Raw genomic sequence first — 20,541 nt, forward strand, 5'->3', positions numbered from 1 at the left:
AACTGGCAATAATCAATAAGTGTATGATGAAAACGACGACAACAATAATAGCCGATGCTTATAAAGCACTTAGTACACTTCAGGCACTATATCTGTTAGTTCATTTAATTCTCACACAACCCTCAAAAGTTGAAGCAGGATTGTCCCCACTTTTCAGGTGAGGAGACTGAGAACCTTGAGTGCCCAGGGACACACCCAAGTGGTAGAACTGGGATTTGAACCCAGAAAATCTTGGATGGCATCACCGACCTGACTCATATGAGTTTGAGCAAACTCCAGGAGACGGTGAAGGACGGAGGCTTGGTGAGCTGCAGTCCAAAGGGTCACAAAGAGTCAGGCATGACTGAGCGACTGAACAACAATCTGGTTGTGGAACCTATCCTGAGACTTCTCAGCCAGGTCTAAAATCACACTGGTTTGGACATACCCCCTCCTGGGGGCCGCTGAGCAGAGGTGTCACTGAGAGGCCATGACAATGAAGCTGGGGCAGGGGCAAGATCATTATCCTGAAATGCAAGTTGGGGGTGGGGGCACAGGAAGCTGCAGCATCCTCTTTTTGCCCATGAGATGCTCGTATCTAGAAAGTCCATCTCTTTTGATTGGCAAGAAAAAGCACCTAAGTGATAACGCAGTAAGCCCGTGCTCACAGAAACCCACACTGCCCGCCTGGGCCGGATCTGCTGTCTGTTAAGTCTCAGGTTTGGTTTGGCCCGCAATCATTCATCCACGGTGCTGCCTCTGGGAAATCTTGCCAGTGAGCCATCGTGAGCACTGAAGACTTAAGAGGCATTTACAGGAGAAAAGCTCAAAATTGCAAACAGTCCACTGTTTCCGAGGGTGTTGGGCTGAGGCCACTGTTTGATCACTTTAGGGAAAGACAGATGAGCAGGGGAGTGAGGGCCTGGGGCCTGGCGCCTCGGGTGGAATCTCAGCACCCCTGCATCCTGGCGGTGTGACCTGGGGCGCGATGTTTGACCTCTCTGTGCGCGCCGTTTCTAAATCAGAATAGTGTTCATGCCCCCCGCCTAGGTTGTTGTGGGGACTTAGACAAACCGTGACAAGCACTTCACATAGAGCCTGGGGTCCACTGCGGACCCCAGTGTTAACTGAGAAAATGCTCTTTAAGCTAGCCGTTGAGAGTCTGTGGAGGCAGAGTTTGAAAAGCCCAGGGTTAGGGGACTTGTTAAGGCTCCTTAACGCACACACAAAGCTATGTGTGTGCGTTAAGGAGCCTTCAGCTATGACAAACCTGGACAGTGTATTAAAAAGCAAAGACATGACCTTGCTGACAAAGGTCCGTCTAGTCAAAGCTATGGTCTTTTCCACTAGTCACGTACAGATGTGAGAGTTGAACCAGAAAGAAGGCAGAGCGCCGAAGAATTGATGCTTTCAAACTGTGGTGTTGGAGAAGACTCTTGAGAGTCCCTTGGACTGCACGGAGATCCAACCAGTCCATCCTAAAGGAAATCAGTCCTGAATATTCATTGGAAGGACTGATGCTGCAGCTGAAGCTCCAATACTTTGGCCACCTGATGCAAAGAACTGACTCGTTAGAAAAGACCCTGGTGCTGGGAAAGATTCAAGGCAGGAGGAGAAGAGGCTGACAGAGGATAAGATGGCTGGATGGCATCACTGATTCAATGGACATGAACTTGGGCAAACTCCGGGATATAGTGAGGGACAGGGAAGCCTGGCATGCTGCAGTCCATGGGGTCACAAAGAGCTGGACACGACTTAGCGACAAAACAATGCACATACAGTCACACTCTGCTATAGAAGGTGGAGAGTCTGTCACTGCCCTCCAGGAACCTCGCTGAGGACACCAGGCGTTCAGGGTCTCTGAGTGTGACAGCCAAAATGCTGTAGCATCACAGTTGTCGTTCAGTTGCTAACTCGTGTCTGATTCTTTGCGACCCCATGGACTGTAGCCCACCAGGCTCCTCTGTCCATGGGATTCTCCAGGCAAGAATACTGGAGTGGGTTGCCATTTCTTTCCCCAGGGGAATCTTCCTGTGTCTCCTGCATTGGCAGGCGGATTCTTTACCACCGAGCCACCTGGGAAGCCTGTAGCATCCCAAGCTACAAGCAGTTAAAGCTTCCTAGAAGAGATGGACGTGTGAGCTGAGTCTGAATGGAATGGGGAGATGTCAGGAGGTGGAGGTGCTGGGGACGAAGGAAAACAGGCTGGGCTGTGAGCAGGAGTGGGTGGACACAGATGGAGAGAGTGGGGGAGCACAGAGCCAATCCTCACGCCTGTCTGGAGTATCCATGGCCTGTCGCTGCCCCAGAGAAAGACACAGGCTCAGCACCAGCTCCAAAGCCCAAGGTATGGGAAGTACAAAGTTATCCTTGGCCTGCCCTACATCCACCTGCTTAGTGAGGTCCACACCTCTTCCTGCTCATATCCCCCCTAAATTATCCAAACCACTTTCCCACCAGTCCCATCTGCCCCCAGGGCAGTGCAGATGGTTGGCACAGCCAGAGCCCTCTGGGCAGGAAGAACCAAAGCCTGGAGGCTGGAAAGAGAAAGGTGGGTGCAGGCCAGGACTTGTGGCCGTGTGACCACAGCTTGAGACTGGTGTAAATTGATCTGTTTTGCTCATGCAGAAACCCTGCAGTGTGCACTTGCTGTGCGCAGGGCCCTGTGGGAGGCACAAAAGGAGCTCCGGTCCAGTGGAAAGAAAAGGTGTGTCCTCTGCCAAAGACAGAGGGTGACAGGCCCAAAGACCCAGAAGGAGGTGATGGCTGCTATTGCGGGGGCTGAGTGGAGCCCTGTGACCCCACCAGAGGCTGGTGCTGGGGTGGATGTCATGATTCACTGTGAATCCCTGATTTTATCTGTGCCTTGCTCAAAACAGTCCCTTCTCACCTTGTCCCCAGATCCTGGTTCATGCTCCTTATCTGGCATTGCAAATATTCTTTGATCTGACTTCTTATGTCCTCTCTGGCTTTGCTCCCTGTCTCCACCTCATATGCCCTAGTTTTAGAGTAACTGTGGTAGTTTTTAAATATCCCAGATTCTTTGACAATGTTCCCTTGAAAAGCTAGCTAAAGCTCCCTTACCTGTACGTGTAGGGTCTGGATTAGTGACTTTCTTCTAATGAGCAGAAGGGCCAGAAGTGATCCTGTGATGCTTCTGAGGCATCAAAATGGTAGCTTCTGCCTGGCATGGCTTTGCTCTGCCTCTGCCTTCCACTTGCACTGTGGGAATCCAGCTGCCATGTTGTCAGGATGCTCAAGCATCCCTGCAGAGAGGCCCATAGTGGAGTGGTGCTGAGACCTCCCAGCAGCTGCCAGCCTGGGAGTCACTTTGACCTTAAATCCTCCTGCCCCCAGGCAGGCCTTCTGGTGACCACAGCCCCAGCCTGCACGTAGGCTGTGACCTCATAAGAGACCCTCAGCCAGAAGTACCTATTTGAGCCAGACACACCTGCCTAGCCCGTAGAAACTGTGAAAGCTACACCAGTTTGTTGTCTCAAGTGACTAGGTTTTCAGGCAATTTGTCATGCAGTGGGTAACTGATAGAGTGACTATGTAATTTATCATCTAAATGGGGACACTTCTGAGAATAACAAGGAGCACTAAAAATAATTACCCCAGACAACAGGGCAAACCAGAATGTGTGATCACCCTAGCTGGCTTTCATCTGGCCAGACAGCTCTCAAAGCCGCCTGGGGCTGGGTGAGTGACTTTCTAGAATCACCTGTGCCTCAGGCCATGGGGGGAGGGCTTATCTCCCCCTGTGCTGGCCCCAGGTGCGGTCCAGGCCTCAGGACCAGAGCTTCAGCGCACTGAATCATCTTCTGTTGCAAAGCCCTGAGCTTGCACGTGTTGGCAAAGGATTTTCTTGTAACAGACCTCTGATCTGAGGAACTAGCCCTGAATGAACCAGCCTCGTCCCACCTGCGCTGGTTGTCCAAGACCCGGTGCTGCTTCTTAACCACCATGAACATCTCCCCCAGCTGCCAGTCCCCCAAAACCTTATTCCTTGCCTTAAAGGTAACATCCTCTTTGTGACCCCATGGACTGTAGCCTGCCCTGCACAATTCCATGGAATTTTCCAGGCAAGAATACTGGAGTGGGTTGCCATTTCCTACTCCAGGGGATCTTCCCAACCCAGGGATTGAACCTGTGTCTCTTACATCCCCTGCATTGCAGGCGGATTCTTCACCACTGAGCCACCAGGGAAGCCAGCACACATATAGTGGACTTATAGTCCTTTCCTTATAATGGACACACTCACACCTCTAAGGCCTGGCCTTAAAAGCTTGGGGTTTTCTTGCCCACCCATATTCATGGCAGCATTATTCATAATAGCCAAAAGGTGGGAGCCACCTAAGTGCTCATCAACAGATGCACGGATAAGCAAAATGTGGTCTCTACAGATAATAAAATATCACCCAGACTTAAAAAGGAATCGTGACACATGCTACAACATGGATGAGCCTTAAGGACATTGTGCCAAGTGAAATAAGGCATTCTCCGAAAGACAAACACCGTGTGATTCTACTTGCATGAAGTACCCAGAGAAGTCAAATTCGTAGAGACAGAAAGTCGAGTGGTGGTTGCCAGAGGCTGGTGAGGGCGGGTGAGTGGGGAGTTGTTATTCAGCGGGTATAGAGTTTCAGTTTTGCAGGATGAAGAGTTCTGGAGATCGGTTACACAACAATATGAACGCACTTAACTACTGAAAAGTCAGCTTTAAAATGATCAAGGTGATAAATTTGATAGGATGTATGTTTTACGAAAATTTGGGCACTGGGTGGGAGAGATAGCGAGGTGAGTGTGCAGAATCAAAGGGCAGTGTGGTGGGTGAGCAGATGGCGGTGTGCCAGGGCAGCGTGGGCGGCAGAGTCAGACCGAGGGGAAGTGCTGGCACCCAGCGAGACAGCTGCTTAGAGCACGTCATGCATGAACTCACTCAATCCTCACAACAACCCTTAGCACGTAGGTACAGTTACTGGCCCCATTTTACAGATGGGGAAATTGAGGCACGGAGGGTTCATGCCTTGCCCAAGATCACAAAAGCAACTAGTGAAGAGCAGTTTTTTTTTAAATAGCTTTATTGAGATAAAATTCACATAAAATACCATACAACTCACCCTCTTTAAGTTTACAACACAGTAGCTTCTTGGGTGGGCTTTCCTGATGGTCCATTGGTAAAGACTCTGCCTGCCAGTGTAGAAGGGTCAATCCCTGGGTCAGGAAGATCCCCCCTGGAGAAGGAAGTGGCAACCCACTCCAGTTTTCCTGCCTGGGAAATCCCATGGACAGAGGAGCCTGGCAGGCTCCAGTCCACGGGTTCGCAAAAGAGACGGAGGTGACTTAGCGACTAAACAGCAACACGACAAGCGGCTCGTGTATTCAGAGTTGTTCAACTGTTGCCACCGTCTTAATCCCAGAACTCATCCATTGTCGCCCCAAAAGAAACCGTACCCCTTAAGCAGACATCCCCAGCCCCTGGCAGGACTAATCCACTTCCTGTGTCTAGGGATTTGTCTTCTCTGGACGTTTCATACCAACGGGATCATCATACGGTATGTGGTTCTTTGTATCTGGCTTCTTTCACTGAGTATCAGTCGTATTTTTAAGGTTCATCTGTGTTGTAGCCTGTATGTCAATTCACCGTTCCTTTTTACTGCAGAACAATATTCCATCGTATGGATGGACCACATCTTGTTCATTCATCCATTGATGTATATTTGGATGGTTTCCCCATTTTTGTTATTATGAAGATTGCCGCGGTGAACGTCTGTGTGTAGATGTTGGTGTGAATATGTGTCTGCATCTCTCTTGGGTAGATCCTTAGAGTGGGAATGGCGCGTCAAGCAGTAACTCTTGTGTTTAACATTTTTAAGACCCGCCAGGCTGTTTTTCAGGGTGGCTGCACTGTTTAAAATACCTGAGAAGTAGGGCTTTGAACCCAGGGCCTCTGGCTGCAGAGCCCATGTTTGTAAACCACCATATTAGTTTTGCCTGGGTAGGAGCCTGGAGTCCCCTTCCGGTCAGATGACCCCAGCCTGGACTCAGGTTCTCTGTGCACGAACAGGATTATGGGGCAAGAATAACCCAGATAAAGCACCTGGCCACAGCAGGCTCCGCCCATGGTCCTCCTGGGACGAAGCTCACCAGAAGTTGGTGTCACCTAAGTGGGCGCATCTCTAAGGATGTGTCATATGGAGGTTCCCGTGGCTCTTGGGCTCTTTGGAGACCACTGCCAGATACCTTCCATGTCTCACCTGTCTGGAATGGGTGGTTGCTGAAGTGGTGGGCTCCAAGAGGCTCGGGGGGCGCTGGGGTGGCCATACCTAGGGGCCCTGGGGAAGGGTCAGGGGAAGGCAGGCTCCCCAGCCGACCCAGCCTAGGCTGTGGCCATTTGACCTAAGCTGAAGCTGCCGGGAGCTGAACAGTCCCGGGAGGTGGGGAGGGAGAGGCGATCCGGTCAGGCTTCTCCTCCTGCACCGGCGGGGACCCTGGACAGGAACAAGGTGCATTCTCTGAAGGTAGGGTTCATTTCCCTCCAAGGCGGACCTCCTGGGCGCTCCCCTGGACTTTCCTCCCCACCCTCAGTGCCAGCCTCTCCCCACCTCACGATGCATTCATTCCCTTTCTTGGGCAGAAAAGGCAGGGGGTGGAAAGGTGTTCTCCAAGTTCAGTCTTTTTCCTTCGGAGTTCAAAGGAGTTCAAAAGTCACTGAGGCGGTGACTGATAGAGTGGATTTAGAACAAGCAAAGCTTAGCCTCAGAGATCTTTCTTGAGCGCCTACTACGTGCCAGGCCGTGGTAGGGTTTCCATCCTTTTCCCTCCCCAGCCCACAGGGGAGACAGCAGCCTATTACTCACCCCCAGTCACGCGGCGGACACCTAGCAGACGGGGGTTCAGGCCTGTGCTAAGGCCCATTTCTCAGGGCATGTGCATACGTGGAAGAGTTAAGAAAACGTGTATTTAATTCAAAGTCCACCTCTTACCAGGGCTTCCCTGGTGGCTCAGTGGTAAAGAATCTACCTGCCAATGCAGGAGGCGTGGGTTTGATCCCTGGGTTGGGAAAATCCCCTGGAGTAAGAAATGGCAACCCACTCCAGTTTTCTCGCCTGGGAAATCCCATGGACAGAGGAGCCTTGTGGGCTACGGCCCATGGGCTTGCAAAGAGCCAGGCACGACTTAGAGACTAAACCACCACCACCGCCGCCACTCGCCAGCTCTGTGACCTTGGGCAGATTCTTGAGAGCCTCAAAGGAGGCTCAGTTTCTGCATCTTTAAAATGGTCATCAGTATATGGGGCCCTTTGCGTTGCACTGAGGATTAAGTAGGGAACTTTATATCAACGGCTTAGGCATCCTACCCACAGTGAGCTGGTTATTCGTATGAATTCACGGGATATTATTTTGAGGACCGAAGTGCCCTTCACTGGGCTGCATGCCTCAGGGGTGGCCTTGGTTCCCACAGCGCTGATGGTCTGTTCAGCTTTGGAATCATTGGAAGGGCTGAGCTGGTGGGTGCAGGATGGAATGTCTAATTCTGATTTTTTTTTTTTTTGACAAGGGACTTTTTGCTCGCAGCAGAGTAGGAGTCTGCAGGCATACAGACCTGAGAACCTTTGGGGTTAGGCAGGGGGCCCTCTGTAAGAGCAGCTTGTCAGAACCAAGAGTACTGAGGTCCGCTCCCAGCCAGGTCCTGGGACCTGTTTGCTGCACCCGGAGCTGCCTGACTGATGCTTAGACTCCCTGCCCATCCTTGGCCTGTCCCAAGTGGTCCTCCTCATCTGCCCAGACCTTCTCCTACCCTCCTCTGCATCCCCATGTCCATCTGTCTCTATCGAGCCCTTGTGCAGGCCCTTTCTCTAACCATTCCGCCTCCCTTGCCTCCCTCACCAGACCCCTTGACCCTCATCGTCCCCTCCAGGCTCTTTCCCAACAGGAGGGCAGCTTTGATTTGCACAGAAATCTAATCCCATCTTGGGACTGTGAGATGCGCTGGGATGAAGTCCAGGTCCTGAGCAGAGGCCCTGCCCCGCCTTCTCTCCTTTGCTGCTTCGTTCCTGCTCCCCGCTCCCCTCCGATGCCCGGATCCTCCTCTGTCCCCAGGACAACCTCTACTTTGCCCACACTGTGCTTTCTGTGGGAGGGTTTATACGTAGCCTTAGGACGGGGGACAGAGCTGTCACCCCCGCTTTGCAGAATGAGCCGTAGAAGTGGGAAGGAACACGTGGTGTCTCTCTGTTTCGGCAAGGGTTAGGATTGGGAGCCTGCAGGTGGACGTCTGGGGCAGGGAGGGTTCAGAAGGGTCTCCTTGGACTCCACCCCCTTCACTGCCTCCCGGTGAGACTAGGGAGGGGCTCTCAGAGATGGAATCCATTTCTCCCCTTCCCCGGGCTTGACCCCAGGGAGGTGCAGTGCTGGCCTGGGGATCACCCCACGATGAACCACCTGGTGGAACTCATTTGCACCCACTCGGGCTGGAGCCCCCTGAACTGAGAGTCCTTGTGGGATGGTTGGTCCACATTGTCTCCTGGAGCCAGGTCTCTGAGGACCCCAGCAGGTAGCCCAGGTGGATGGAGTACATGCTTGGAGCAATGAAACCGCATTTTTTTTTTCTCTCTCTTTTTAATTTTATTTATGTATTGGCCAAACCACGTTGCATGTGGGATCTTAGTTCTCCGAGCAGGGATGCACCCTTCCTGCATTGGAAGCTCCGAGTCCTAACCACTGGACCACCAGGGAAGTCCCCACATTTCTTTTTTTATCTGCTCTTTTCTAAGTGCTCTTCAGAGTAGGCCTACTCAGAGTGATGGCCCCTCAGCTTCCCTCCAGCCCTTTTCCTCCCTCTGCTTCTCAGTCCAGATCAGCCTGGTTTTAACTGCCTTGAGTTGTCAACTTCCACTGAAAAAAACGCAGAAAGCGATCACACCCTGTCCGAGGGCCGTTCAAGGATTAAATGAGATCCAGCAGGTCAGGTCAGAGAAGGCACTGGCACCCCACTCCAGTCCTCTTGCCTGGAGAATACCATGGATGGAGGAGCCTGGAAGGCTGCAGTCCATGGGGTCGCTGAGGGTCAGACACGACTGAGCGACTTCACTTTCACTTTCATGCATTGGAGAAGGAAATGGCAACCCACTCCAGTGTTCTTGCCTGGAGAATCCCAGGGACGGGGGAGCCTGGTGGGCTGCTGTCTATGGGGTCGCACAGAGTTGGACACAACTGAAGTGACTTAGCAGCAGTAGCAGCAGGTCAGGTGCTTAGGTGGGTGCCCAGCCCTGCGTCTGAGTGCAAGGAGGGTTGCGGGACTGGAGACACTGGCGATCATAAGACCCCTCAGTGCCCACCTGTACTGCCGGCCTCATTTGGACACCAGCTGTGATGCTAAAATGCCCCATGAAAAACCAAACCATTGCAAGATTGCCCTGGGTTAATGCCCCAAGGAGCGGTTGTTCTCAAAAGCCTGGACCTCTGCATCCTCCCCAAGAATGAAGGTTCTTGCATCATCACCCCTGTCTTGACCCGGTGCACACACCTCTGTCCTGTGAGGTCAGGTTTCCTCTGCAGCCTTGTCCCTTCTCCTTCCAAGGGCAGGAACAGGCCCCGAGGGAGCAGCTAGGCGAGTGTGAGGTCCCGGGAAGCTTGTGCCTCCAGTCTCCCAGGGCTTATCTGTCATCTGTCACCCCAGGGGGAATCAGGCCCATGGGAGGGTGGCCGCGGAAGGCAGAGGCCGAGAGTAGAGAGACAGTTCATTCTTGCTGTCTGGGGTTTCCTGACCCCTGGCCTGGATTCTTGGCCCTCGGGGGTTCATTCATCTCCACTAGTTCTTTTTTTTTTTTTTCTTTTTAAAATATTTATTATTTGGCTGCACTGAGTCTTAGTTGTGGCACATGGGATCTTTAGCTGCTGCGTGGGAACTCTTAGATGCAGCCTGTGGGATCTAGTTCCCTGACCTGGGATGGAACCTGGGCCCCTCTGCATTGGGAGCACAGAGTCTTAGCCACTGGACCACCAGGGAAGTCCCCCGTGATACCCATTCTGTGCCACATGCTGGCCCTTTGAGGACTTGAACCCCGACCCTGGACTCACTACGCACAGCGCGGTGGGGGAGACAGCTCTCTCCAGGCTCTTGACGATGCTAGTCTAGTGAGAGGAAAAGTCCTCCAGGCTCGGGAGTTCGAGGTGCAGGGAAGAAATACAGTGGAGTCCAGAGGGGTCGGAGCGAGCTTCCAGGAGAAGGGGCATTTGAGCCAGGCTTGAAACACCAAGGTAGGGAAGGGACTTCCAAGAAGGAGGAACAGCATGTGCAGGAAGCCCAGAGGCCTGGCTGGTGTGGCCCACAGTGAGCTGGAGCAACCCCGGGGGCTGGAGAGGGTGGCCCTGTTACGAGGGGAGGGCAGGCTCCGTCCAGCCTCCTCCATCAGGATCTGGTCACTGGGCCAAAGAAGGCTGGAGGAGGAAATGGCAACCCACTCCAGTATTCTTGCCATGAACAGAGGCGCCTGGCAAGTTGTAGTCCATGGGGTTGCAGAGTCAGACACAACTGAGCTCACATGCATGCAGGCTAATGAAGTGCCACTCCTGCATGTATACTGGGAAGGTTGGAAGCAGGGTCTCACATTCACAGCGTTACTCACAATAGCAAAAACATGGAAGCAACCCAGTACCCATTGACTGATGAATGGATAAGCGAGATGTGCGGTATGCCACTCTCCGTCACTTCCCCGTGTCCCCAGATGGTCTGGAGATGCTCAGTACCCCCCGTCCCTCCCCTCCCAACCCCGCACTTACAGAATGTGGTTTGGGCCACTCTAACTGGCCTAGTGCTCTGGTTTCTAAGAGGGGGTTTGGAAGGTGAGCAGAAGATCTCAGGAAGGTTTGGGTTGCTGTTTGTCCTCACATGGAGGCTGGAGACCCTGAGATACCTCCCCCATCCTTTGTTTGCCCACCCGCAAAGGGCTCAGGCTTACTACTGGAGGGTGGTGACCCAGCAGCTTCCAGCAACTTCTGCAGGGAGCCCTCCATGGAAAGAAGGCAGAGCCCCAGGGTCTGCTTTAAGATGACATGTCACCTGGCCCCTTAGGTGCTCAGGGTCAGCACCCGTACCAAGTAGAGGGTTGCAGGTGGGCAGGAGATTCTCATCGGTCCTCCTGACATCAAGCTGTATCTGGGCCGTGCCCCAGCCCTGGGCAGGAAGGTCACCACACAGGTCAACAGCAGGCCTGGGCTTTGACCCCCAGCAGTCTGGCTTCTGACACCACGCCCTTAGCCACTGTGCCCTCCTTCCCACACCTTCTCAGGGTCCCCCTCTGGCACCCCACTCTTACCTGGCTCCCCTGCCTGGACAGTCCAGCCCAGCGCCGCTGCCTCCTTGCCTGTTTTTTTTTTTTTTGGATAGATAATAAATTCATAATTTATTAGAATTCCAAAGGTACACAAAAGTACCCAGTAAAAGCTCCCTCCCACCCTTATTCTTCAGCTACCCAGTTCCCACCCCCACAAGGAGATTGGTGGATCTTGGTGATATTTTCTATGTCTGTCTGTGTGTATATATACGTGTATGTATATATATGCAAATATGCATATGCAATATTTTCCCTCTTTTTTTTTTTAAATATAAGTTGGTATTTCCCTCTTTTTTTTTTTTTTTAAACATAAGTTGGTATTAAACCATGCTCACTGTTCCTGTTCTGCATTGTGGATTTTTCAGCTGAAATTCGTCTTAGCAATAATTTGCATCCCTCCTTTTAACCACTGGGGCTTCCCTGGTAGTTCCTCTGGTAAAGAATCTGCCTGCAGTGCAGGAGATTCAGTTCCTGGGTCAGGAAGATCCCCTGGAGAAGCAATAGGCCACTCACTCCAGTATTCTTGGGCTTCCCTGGTGGCTCAGACAGTATTAAGAATCCACCTGCAATGTGGGACACCTGGGTTCGATCCCTGGGTTGGGAAGATCTCCTCTAGAAGGGAACGGCTACCCACTCCAGTATTCTGGCCTGGAGAATTCCATGGACAGAGGAGCCTGGTGGGCTACAGTCCATGGGGTCACAAAGGGTCAGACGTGACTGAGCAACCTTCACACTTTTAACCATCGCATAGTTGCCTGAGGACCAGGTGGCCATCATATCTTTAAACTGGCTCTCACTGGTGGACATTTCTTCCCAATCTTTTTTGTCATTATTTACAATTAATGCTGTAACTCATAACTCGGGGCACAGGCCTTAATTTTGCACGTGTGGAAATATGCTTGCAGGCAGATGCATAGAAGCAGAGTCCGGGGTCAGAGCACACGTGTTGGAAAAGTCTTTGGGTGGTGCTTGCCCAAAGCAGCTCATCCATCCATCTGGGTGTCCCCAGCCTGCTTCCCACCGCCTCACCACCCAGTGTGCATCAGCCTGGCGGGTGAAGGACCCTCGTGTGTCCCCTTCCATCCTGGGGGTGTGTGATTATGCAGGTACATACAGGCCCTGGGGCATTTGCTTGTCTTCTTGTTTGGGGTCCTTCATCAGCATTTTATCTTTTCGCCCAGCCAGCGCACAGGCCCCCAGTGGGCTGAGACAGGTCTTAAGCCTTTCACCTCCAGAGCACCCCCAGCCTGTTATTGGGCCATCAGAGTTAAAGCCCTGCTTTTGTTTGCTCTCATAGCGGTGTATCTGCCCATCTGTGTGGCCAGCTCCCGCTCTGGCCCCTCCACGTGCAGGTGAAGGCACCCATCTGCCAGGCCCAGGTAGCCAGACCCACTCTCGGCCATCCCCAGCCCTCGAAGCTGAGTCCCCACCTCCAGGGGCTGCCCCCTCCCAGATTCCCGAGCTCTCTCACCTCCACCAGTGTTGAATGTCAGAAACTGTCCTGGGTCCCAGCACACCAGGCTTTCCCACCTTCCTGCCAGGTTTAGCTGATGGGGAGGCTCCAGGCTCTGGGAGCAGCTGAGTCTGAGTAGTGCCCTCCCCAGGGCTTCATAGCTGTCCCAGCAGTAAAATGCTGCACACCCCAGAAAGGCACTTTCTCTCCCCAGGGCGGTAGGGAGGCAGCCACTGACCCCTGTTGCCCCCAGAGGGTTCTGAGGAGCCTCCTTACTGTTACCAAAGACTCCTTCCCCTGAGAACCCCCACTCCTGTGTGAGTAGAGGATGCTGGTACCACAGAGGCCCGGGTGTACCCCCTTACCAGTCACAGGCAACATATTAGCTCACGGCCCTTGGTGGGGTGTTGACCTTCCAAGCCTCAGTTTCTTCATCCGCAAAACGGGGTGATGACGCTGATTTGGCCAGTTTGCCCGGAATGCACTTTTAGGTTACGCTCCAGTTGTGTGTGTATATGCTCAGTCACGTCCAACTCTGCAACTCCATGGACTGCAGCCTGCCAGGGTCCTCTGTCCTTGGAATTTTCTAGGCAAAAATACTGGAGTGGGTTGCCGTTTCCTCCTCCAGGGGATCTTCCTGACCCAGGGATCGAACCCACATCTCTTGTGTCTCCTCCATTGGCAGGTGGATGCTCTAAAGACTTTCTCTCTCGTCTTCTAACACCGCAGTCTCCCTTACTTTTCTCTGTCTCCGTGACTTTGGCAAATTGGACATGGCCCCAGGGATATTGACCCCAGTCAAGTGAGAATTTTAATAAAAGTGAAGTGTTTGGCCCAGAGTCCATGGAGGGCCCTAGAGGCCTGCCCTCCTCACTGTGGGGCAGGACTCCTGGATGGTCATTAAGCTGCTCCGGGGAGCTCAGAGAGGTAATGACAGGTACAAACCCAGAAAACAAAGCGCTGCATCCTCCAGGAGAGGCTGGGGAGTGAGGAGCCGGCAGTGGCTGCCTGTGTTGATTTTCAGCCCCAGCCCTGACTCCGGGAAGCTGGTGTCACCATCAGCCAGGAGTGCAAGACCGCGTGACAGCCCAGGCTTCCTGTGCGGGCATGTCTTGGCCATAACTGGGCCCCCAGGCCAGGTGCCCGAGCACTTTGGAAGGACCACCCAGTCCAGTTAGTAAACAGAGCCCTGCTTGTTAACGGGAGGGTTTAGAGAGAGGCAAAGACGTCTTAAGAAAGCCAAGTGTCAGATTTCCCTGGTGGTCCCGTGATTAAGAATCTGCACTTCCACTGCAGGTATACGGGTTCGATCCCTGGTCTGGGAGAATTAAATACGCCACAGGGCAGCTGAGCCTGTGCGCTCTAGAGCCGGTGCTCCACACAAGAGAAGCCACTGCAATGAAAATCACTCCCACCGCAATGAAGAATAGCCCCCACTCGCCGCAACTAGGGAGAAACCCTGTGCAAAGCAATGAAAACTCAGCTCAGCCAAAAATAAAAAATTTTAAAAAAGAGCCAAGTGTCAATGCTAAACATTTTCTCCCCTGAGCTAAGTGAATGCTGAGGGGGCTTTTCCTGGGAAAAGATAGTGGTAAACTCAAGACCCCACCTCATGCCAGTCTCTAGTCCTTCACTCTTAAGGACCTCCGTGAGGTTCCGGACATTATGGAGCCAGAGATGAAATCCGAGCCCGGGATGGTCCCAGTGCTGGTGGCTTAGGGGGCTTAATTGCAACTCCTAAATCCCATATGAGAACTTTGCAGGGAGGTAGGGGGCTGGGAGGGGGAAAAATGGGGTATCTGTAGGTCAGACATGTTTTCTTTGGCCCACCTTGGTGTTTTTTTTTTTTTTTTTTAAGTATACTAACATTTAAGTATCTAGAGAGCACCAAAATCTGGATTTCCAGCTTTTCTGGAAAAATTGGAAGATCTTGCAACCCAGGGCCCGCAGTTTATCGAAGCTGAGTGTCAGCTGCCCCTGTTTTGGTGGGAAGGGAGCACCCCCCACCTCCCCGCCTGGGAGCCCCAGTCCCTTTCATACCCTGGTACCTCCCACCCTGCCCACCCCCACACACACAGCCCTCCACTGAGACCAGGTACCAGGCCCATTTGTTGTCATGCTATTACTGGCCTGTTTCTTGGGTACAGAAAAATATGTTTGTACTGTTCTTTCCTAAAAGTGCTAGGGACAAAAAGAGTGAGGGAGCCACGTGCTTCTTGGTGCGAGTGAAGAACGTTCTCGGGTATGGAGCGTGCAAAGCGTGTCTGAGTCCTGGTTCTCTTCACCCCGAGTATCTTGCGGACCTCTGAGCTGTAACCCACCGTTCAAGGCATTTCCCGGCTCTTCCTTCACTGAGGTCCTCCGCCCATCCTCTCGCTCCACCCCCTCCTGTGTCTTGTCCCTAGGACCCCTGCAGAAACACAAACCTGTCTGTGTCTGACTCCCTGTCTTGGCAGGGGCTCGGCTGATACCACTCACTCAATAAAGACAGTAGCAGTGTCGTCTTGGGGCTCCTGACCGTCCTCCCTGGCTCCCAGCTGGAGGGACACGGGGCCTGAGGTCTTATATGGCTAGGCTCATAGACTTCGGGGTCTATGCATCCCCCTGCATTCCCCAGGGTCCCCCACCCCCCTGGTGGTCCACAGTGAATGGAGCATGACTCCAGCTCCCCCATCTAAGAGAAGATGGGACTCGAGCAGGTACAGAGAGGCAGGTGCAAAGATGGAACAGCGAGACTGCCAGCAAGATGCGGGAACCGCTCTCTGTATAAATAAGACATACACCCTCAAACATTTCAAAGCCTTCTTTTTTATTTTTTTAATAGACCTCAGGTGCACAGAGTGTGATTACTCACCATCCTTGTCCTGTGACTTACTTATTGATACTAGCTTCCACGTTTCACCTGTTGATTGTTTGAATAAGAATATCCCCCGCACTGCGACCGTGACATCGATGGTAACTGCAGTCCATCCACGCTTATCTTTCCCTTGACTTTTACAAACAGTTTTGTCCTGGATATATAGCTGGCAAGGGTATTGGGCTGTGTGTTATCTTCTGGGGCTTGCTTTTTTCCCACTCAGCGATGTATTACATCATGTGGATGATACTGGACATTTCCACGGCTACAGATGGTTGGACCACAACCCTGTAGGGTATTTCTCTTCCGAGAGTCAGGGGGTCTTTCTTCTGGGGCCCCCCCGTGTCTGCTGCTTGTCCTGCATGGATCTCTTCTTCCCTGAGCCCTTCCCGGGCTCCCTGTCCAAAAGAAGTCCACACAGCTGCTCCCTTTTAAAATCCTTGTTTCACCTCCTTTCCCACAATCAAACGTGCTTGTTTTTCCCTAGCTGCACATCAGTGGGGTCCTTCCTCATCTCAGCAGGTGTGACTGCCCTGCCGCAGGACCCACCCCGCGGAGAGGCCAGGGCTCAGGTGCCCCTGGGTGGGCTGAGGTCTGCGGAGGAGTTCTTCGGGCAAACTCGAGCTGCTTTTGTGGAATTATGGGAACTTGGGGCAGAGGAAGCCAGCCAGGAAATCTTTTTTTAATAAGGATGTTTATAGCAGCTTCCTTCATAATAACCCAAAGCTGAAAACAACCAAATGTCATCAACAAGAGAAAGAATAGATGAAAATATAATACAATATAAATAAATATAAACATATATACTCAGCAATCAAAGCTGCCACAAATGATAAAAAACAGATGAATCTCAAAAACAATACACTGAACCAAAGAAGCCAGACACAAAATAGTACACACCATACAATTTCACGGCTGTGAAGCGCATGAACCACTAAATAGTCTATGATGGTAGAAACTGGAGCACGGGTTGCCTCTGGGTGGTCGTAGGGACCCACAGGCAAGGGACAGAAGGCTTTCTGCAGTGAAGAGGATGTTCAGTATCTTTTTTTTTTTTAATTGGGGTATAGTTGATTTACAGTGTTGTTAGCTTCAGATATATAGCAAAGTGAATCAGTTATACATATATCCACTTTTTTTTTAGATGTTTTCCCCATATATGCCGTTACATAGTATTAATTAGAGTTTCTTATGCTATACAGCAGGTTCCTATTAATTATCCATTCTATATATAGTAGTGTGTATATGTCAGGGCTTCCCTGGTGGCTCAGATGGGAAAAAACCTGCCTGCAATGCAAGAGACCTGGGTTTGATCCCTGGGTTGGGAAGATCCCCTGGAGAAGGAAGTGGAAAGAAGGAAAATTCTCCAGTTTCTTGCCTGGAGAATTCCATGGACAGGGGAGCTTGTCAGGCTGTATGTAGTTCATGAAGTCACAAAGAGTTGGACATGACTAAGCGACTAACACTTAACACTGACTTAACTGAGTGTGTATATGTCAGTCCCAATCTCCCAATTTTTGTCCCTCCCAAAATGTTCAGTATCTTGATTGGGGTGTTGGTTAAAAGGGAGTATACATTTGTGAAAATTCATCTAACCATACACCTAAAGTCTGCACATAGCATTTTGGTAAATTATGCCACAGTTCAGAAAAAGGATGTATACATATATAAAACCTGTAAAAAATTATGATCAAAACCCAAGTTGATGTCATTAAAAGCATTTCTCAGGTACTTCCCTGGTAGTCCAGTGGTTAAGAATCCACCTTGCAATGCAGGAGACCCGGGCTCAATCCCAAGGAACTAAGATCCCGCAAGCTGCTGAGCAGCTCAGACGGGGAGCCACAACTGCTGAGCCCCCGCACTGCAACGAAAGACCCTCCATGATGCAACAAAGAGCCCAAGTGCCACAGCTAAGACCCAACACAGCCAAATAATTTTTTTTTTTTTAAAGCATTTCTTGTCTAAATCAATGAGGGCTGTTCAGTAGCTGCTGCTCAGCCCTGGCACAGCAAGAGGGATGTCACCATGGAACATTGTAGAATCCTTTCTCTTCATCCATCTTCAGGTCACCTCCTCACCACCTCTGCCCCTTCACACCCTTGTTTGGAGGACCCTTGAGGTCTACTCTGGCACATGAGCCTCATAGCCACCTCCAAGCAAACCACTGAGCATGTCTGCTCAGTTGGGATGCAAAGAAGACTCAGGTTAAACAGGAAGAAAGGCATGAACTTGACCCATTAGCCTTTATCTCCCACTCCCCACCCTGCCCCAGGACTTCGCTTCTACTTTAGTGAAGTAGCAGCCCAGGTGGGACATGCACAGATTTTATAAATGAGGTTCCGTGAATTCCTACAAGGTGACCACACCTGGAGACCTAGCTCCCAGGCAGAAACCCCTAGAGAACGTTCCCGGGCTCCCGGAAGTTTTCCCACTACCCACCTCCGGTCACCACTCCCATCTCCTGCCCACTCGCACCCGACTTCTGTCGCCTCTGCATGATTCTGCCCGTTTCTGAGGCGTTGTTGGTGCCCAGGCTGGGACTGTCCCAGGCAAACCAAGAAGCCGTCCCCGTCCGTCACCTCCCTGCTGGCATTGCAGTGAGTGGGTATTGTCGGGACCAGCTTAAACCCACAGCCCTGGGCGCTGACATTCTGGGGAGCAGTGGCACCTCTGATTTAGGGGGCAGTGTCCTCCACGGCGTCTCACAGGCGTGCTCAGCCTTGTCTCGGGGAGGCCAGGAGTGCCACCCCCACAGCTTCCTAGAGGGGCCTGCAGAGCAGAGGCTCAGTAAGTGGACAGTGCCTGCAGGTGGTCATCCGCCCAGGGTGGTCCCCCCCAGAACGTGGTGGCGGATGTGCTGTGCTCAAGCCCCTGGCTAGGCAGCTTGCCGGCAGCCTCTCCTGGCCAGGAAGTTTCAGGCATCTGGCAAGGGACGCTGGCCTCCTGCCTCTCTGGCTTTCCGATCAGCTGTACATCCTCCGCAGGCTCCCTCAGTTTAGGGCTCACCAGGTGAGTTCAGTGTTCAGCCAAGGTTGAGAATCCATGCTTTAAGCCAGTGGTCCCCAACCTGCTTGGCACCAGGGACCAGTTTCGTGGAAGAGAGTTTTTCCACAGACCGGGGCTGGGTGGGGGTGTGTATGCTAAGTCCCTTCGGTTGTGTCCAACTCTTTGCAACCGCATGGACTGTAACCCTCCAGGCTCCTCTGGCCATGGGGGTTCTCCAGGCAAGCATACTAGAGTGGGTGGCCATGCCCTCCTCCAGGGGATCTTCTCAGCCCGGGGATCGAACCCATGTCTCTTACATCTCCTACATGGCAGGCGGGTTCTTCACCACTAGTGCTGCCGGGAACAGGTAGGGGTGGGTGGTGGTCTCGGGATGATTCAAGTCCATGACATTTATCGTGTACCTTATTTCTCTTATGATTACATCAGCTCCACCTCAGGTCATCAAGCTTTAGATCCCGGAGGTTGGGGACCCCTGCTTTAAGCAAACAGCTGAGGTTTATGTAACATCTTTGCCCGTAAGCCCTGTTCCCACTGTGAGAAGAGGTGGTAGTCCTCCTGGGCTCCTTTCCTGCCGTTTTCCCAGCTGAAATAAATCTCCCTGGGTCCCTGGAGGGCAGAATTAAGACTATTTGGGTGTCAGTTACTAAGGAGGCCCCACGGATAGAGCTTTCTAGAAATAAGCTCTCCCGGCCGCACAAAGGAGTGAGCTCCCCCTCCCCAGGGGTAAGCAAGCAGCAGCGGGGTCTCCGGGATTCCGTTACCCAGAGGCAGCACAGTGGCCCCCCGCCTGATTCTCTGCTTCCCCGTGCTCCGCCTTCGTGTCTGGGTGATTCCAGGAAGATCCCCCCTTTGTCCCGCGTGTTGTGGTTTTAATGGGAATCTGTGGTAAGCGATTCTACCAAATTAAACCAACCCTTGCAAATCTCTTCCCTCTGCTAATTTTATCGGGTTCATAAATCTAAAGTCTCAGGGTGGGTCTGCTGAACAAGTTTACCTGGAAGTGGCCCTCCCCCTCCTGGCTTAAGGTCCGCGAGGCTCTGACTGGCTGGGGCTCCTTGCCCAGGATGCCCCAGAGAGGCCCCCGTGAGGGCCTCACTCTGCTGGGCTAGGAATCCAAGAGTAAACAGATCGAGTGTCAGCCGACTGCCCATAACAGGCGGCCACAGCCATTGAAAGGAGAATGTTCTCTGAGATGACTCAGCCTTCAGCCCCAGGCTCGGTGCAGTCCCCTGTCCTTGACTCTGTCCTGGTGGTCAGCTGTTGGCCACGCCCAGGGGGGAGCAGCAGGGGTGTTTGATTGCTTGGTTTTGGCCATGCCTCGCAGCTTGTAGGATCTTACTTCCCTGATCAGGGATTGAACTCTGTCCCTTGGCAATGAAAGCCCAGAGTCCTAACCACTGGACCACCAGGGAACGTCCAGCAGTGGGTTTTTAGAGTCAAGCGAATGGTACTCGATTCTGTTTTGTCCCATTGGGATGAGGGCACAGGAGGTGGCCTCGGTTGCCTGCTGGGTTGCTGTCCTCGGTTTCCTTATCTATGAAATGGGCACCAGCACTTCCTCTCTAAGCAGTTGGATGTAAAAAATGAGTCTGAGACGAGTCCAGCCGGCATCAGAGAAGTGGGTGTCTGACGCTTGGGGAGAAAGCCTGGGTCGCAGTGACCAGGAGCCTGCGAGGGAGAGAATTGCAGGGAGGGGGTAATGTGAGAAGAGCACTGGGGAGGCTTGGAAGAGAGGACACTGCAGGAAGCGAAAGGAGGGTCGACGTTGGAAGACCCTGTGCTCAATACCCGGGTCTAGGCCGAGGCCCCCTGGGCAACCATGTAGGGTCTTGCCAGAAGGCCCAAGGACAGGAGGGCGTGAGGGAGGAAGCCATCATCTTTGGCTGGTAGAGGTCACAGGTGAGC

At 52.4% G+C, this 20,541-nt stretch overlaps 1 protein-coding gene across 2 annotated transcripts in view; it reads left to right on the forward strand.

Moving 5' to 3' along the window:
* Positions 1-20,541, forward strand: part of CASTOR2 (cytosolic arginine sensor for mTORC1 subunit 2) — a 54,521-nt gene that overhangs the window by 5,351 nt on the left and 28,629 nt on the right. The window lies entirely within an intron of this gene.

The sequence above is a fragment of the Bos indicus genome, chromosome 25 (assembly GCF_029378745.1).
Source record: "Bos indicus isolate NIAB-ARS_2022 breed Sahiwal x Tharparkar chromosome 25, NIAB-ARS_B.indTharparkar_mat_pri_1.0, whole genome shotgun sequence".
Classification (NCBI taxonomy): Eukaryota; Metazoa; Chordata; class Mammalia; order Artiodactyla; family Bovidae; genus Bos; species Bos indicus.